Genomic DNA, 4,224 nt, shown 5'->3' on the forward strand with positions numbered 1-4,224 from the left:
AGCACAGTAGGGAAAATATAATAAAAAATCATTTAGTATTTCAAAATTGCTACAAGAAAAGAACTGTAGTATTCCCAAAACAAAAAAAATGATCAATGTTTGAGGTGATAGATATCACAATTACTCTGATTTCATCATTACACATTGTATACAGATATCAAAATATCACATGTATCCCCAAATATGTACAATTATATATATATCAATTTTTTTAAAGTAGTCAACCAGGCTAGGCGTAGTGGCTTACACCTGTAATTACAGCACTTTTGGAGGCCAGGATGGGTGGATCACTTGAGCTCAAGACCAGCCTGGGCAACATGGTGAAACTCCGCCTCTACAAAATACAGAAACTTACCCAGGCATGGTGGGGTGTGCCTGTAATCTCATCTACTCTGTAAGCCAAGGCACAAGAATTGCCTCAACCACAGAGTCAGAGGTTGCAGTGAGCTGAGACGGTGCCACTGCACTCCATCCTGGGCGACAGAGAAAACTATGTCTTAAAAAAAAAAAAAAAAAAAAGAGGAAAAGGAGACCAAAATAAAAAATTAAAACTAAGATGAATAAACTAGAAACAAACACAGAAGAGATTTCTATATTATAAAATAATCACTGTAACTAATATTGCCAGTGAAAAGGACAATTTTCTAGAAAAACATATTAGTACAAAAGATTAAAGATGAGAAAAACCTGACCTGATCAATGATGAAGAAAGAAATTCAAAGTGCTATAAAATAGTTGACCATTGAACAACACAGGCTTAAAGTGAGTTTACATTTTAAACTATTAATAAAGTTTAGAAATATTATCTGTATTAATTCATTTTAAACATATGGGCACATACTTTGTTATTGACTTTGAGGCTGTTTATGTTTTTTATTTATATGAGTTTTTATGTAGCTAGAAAACTGTCCTTTTTTCTGTTATGTGTTGTAACTCCAGTTATTTCCTGTTAAAATTTTTGTATAGGTAGGTATTTATTACTATAAATGTTTATTTTTACAGCATGTATTGAAAGCCTTTGGAATTTCTTCAATGTCTCCATCTTTAAAATATATTCTTATTCACCAGGAAAATATTGGTTAAATTTTCATTAATTATGATGTGTTCATTCCAATGGTGAATGTCAACTCTTGATTTGAATGTTGATAATTTCTGCCATAATTTACCAGAGCCATTCAATCTTACCATCCCTTATTTCAAGGTTCCTCCATGTCAAATTGGTGAGAAATTAGATATTCAGTAAAAATGAACAACTTCAGAACCTTAAAAGAAGAGCCTGTGTTTGCTAGTCTTAATTCTTCTGCAATTAGTATTCTCACATATTTGGGATTCCAGCTTAAGCTGACATTATTACCATAAGTAGACCATAGTGCTGAACCAAAATCCAGTCGGACAAGAAATAATTAAAAGGACTGAATGAGCAGATAAGAGAAATGAATTGTGGTTATTTTAGAATACTATTAGCATTTACAGCTTTTTCTGTCTCCCTAATAAGTATCTGTGGAAGTCATTTTTCTTCTTGATGTATCACTTTCTCACGTTAGACATGCATTTTTTATTTTTTATTTTTTAAGATAATATAGCAATGTGAATAAATTACTATTATTTTGATAAATTGACTGGTTGATCATAAACGTATTCTTGAATAATAATCTCATAATAGTGAAGAAACTGCGAAAAAGAAACAAAAGATCTCATATTCCCATTTAAAAAGTTTTAAAGCAACAAAAAATGCTATTATTCACTCAACAAATATATTTGCATTTCTACTATGTGCAGGGTAGTCACAAAACTAAAATAATAAGAAAAAATAATTATAAAGCATGTTTGCCTTTATGAAACTTATATTCTAATAAAGGGAAAGCAATAATGTTTAAGAAATAGGCAAATAACCAAGAACATTTCTGGATATAAAAGGTACTTAGAAGAAAATTCATAAGGCCGATTGAAGGAACCTGAAGAAACAGAGGAACAGGTCAAGAAAATTCTATTTGAGGAGCTAAAACCTAAAGATGAGAAAAATTCAGTTATGCAGAGATGCCAGTAAAAACCAATGAAATAAATTTTTACACAAACTAAAAAGTCAATTACTTCAAAAAATTAAAATGAAGTTATAACAATACATGTAAATATTTATGTTATTACTTATGTTTAAGGATAGAAAGTAAAGGCAAACACAAATGAATGAAAAATTTGATAAATTTTACTGTTCAAAATGTGATGTTTTACTAGTGGGAAAATATAAGCAAAAGGAAATGCAAAAAGATGAGGAAAATAACTTGATCACTTATAACTGAAAAAAATATTATACATTCTAAAACAATAAAAATATAGTATCTCAGTAGAAAATGATGGAAACACATGAAGAAATTCACAAAAATAAAGAACTGACGTTTTAAATATTGAAACTCTTTTAACCAATTACCTGAGAGCTGAAATAATCACGTATAACTAAAAAGAGAATGTAAAATAAAACATGGCCTTCCTCAGCATGCTTTAAAAAATCATCTTAAACATGTTGCAGGATAGATGAGTCACTTTCTGCCTTTTGCAGGGCAATTTACAATCATAAAATGTTTACAGCACACCTTATATTACTAGAAATTCAGTATAATTTATTCTAAGAAAAATGTACATGTTATCATGAAGATTTAGAAGAAAGTTTCTTTCAGATATTTTATTTAAATTGAACTTGTAATTAATCAAACAAAAGGAAGTAGTTTAAAAATCTTGAAGGAAAGACCCAAATGTTGTGCTACTCTTAAAAATAATGATTTTAAAGAACATGTATTTTTAAGAAACTTGAAAATATATAAACTGGCAATTAAATTTAAGCATTTTTCGCAGATAACCTCTCATGAACAGGAAGAAAAGATTTACAAATGTATACTATCACTTTGCTTAAAGTCATGGGAGAAGACACAAGACAGTGAAGAATTACTAGAACAATATTTCACTGAAGAAACACGTAGAGAAATTTTTTCAGCAGAAGGAAAATATTACCAAGATACCTCATAAAAAAATATAGATTTAAGAAAGTATGTAAGGGAAAATGGGAATATACTACCTATATTTAAAAAAGTACAATGATTGCAGGGAAAACAAAGATATGTATAAACATGTGTGTGTTTATGTATTTATATATAATTATAAATATGTAATACCTAAAGTATTATGCATATATTACATAGGTTATATTGATTTATATATATTTATATTTATACTTACAAAATATATTTTGTATATTTATAAATATATACATTCATCTATTTAAATGTTTATATAGAGGTATGAACTTGTAGATATCTCCATCACTGGGTCATCCCAGAATACAGTAAAAGTATAAACACTAGACCTTGATAAATCAAGAATTTATAATTTCTAAGGTAACTACTAAAATAGCCATAAAGTTTATAACTATGAAATAATAGAAGGAACAAAAGTAAAAAGTATCAAACAATTAAAAGACAGGAAACAGAATGGTTGAACCATAGAGAAAACAAACAGTAAGATGATAGATTTAAAATCAAATATAGGCAGAATTGAGTTAGGTTATTAAAAATGAATTGAGGAATTCTGGTACCTGGAAATAGCCAAATAGGTTATGTAAACATCCTTCTGAGACACTTCTCTTCCCAGGTCTGCAAGGGGCCTGGTTTCAAAGGCAGGGGTTTCCCAGCTCCAGGCCTCCATCTGGGAACCAGAGGAGTTTCAAATGTAAAGCTCTTTGAGTTTCTCACACCCTGCCAGGCTAGGTAGAGAAAGACAGGTGAGGCTGTTTGTCCCAAAAAACCCGACAAAAGCTCTAGGAGGAGTGGGCTCTGTGATTCAGAGTTGAGGACCAAGCAGCCCATCCCATATCAGAGTCAAAGATCAATCACTCCGGAAGAAGTCTGAAAGAACTACTCTCATTGGACAAGAACATGAATGGGGAGGGAATAACTCAAGGGTTAAAACTCCAGCTGCTCCTACCTAAACTGATTCCTTCTCCGGGTCCCCTCCCACCACAGCATGGGAACTGTCTTTGTCTCTCTCTCCCTAATAAATCGCTTTTCCACAAAACTCTTTGGGTTCACGATATTTATTCAAACAGCAAACTCCCCAGCTTCCAGGGCCCCTTTCCCCATTATTTGTGGTTAGCCACGTCAAGAACCTCTTCAGAACCAGGAGCTGAGTATGCTCTCCCATTACACTACTACAGAAAACAATTATAGTATCTCAAAA

The sequence above is a fragment of the Cebus imitator genome, unplaced genomic scaffold (genome assembly GCF_001604975.1).
Source record: "Cebus imitator isolate Cc_AM_T3 unplaced genomic scaffold, Cebus_imitator-1.0 Scaffold551, whole genome shotgun sequence".
In the NCBI taxonomy this organism is placed as follows: domain Eukaryota; kingdom Metazoa; phylum Chordata; class Mammalia; order Primates; family Cebidae; genus Cebus; species Cebus imitator.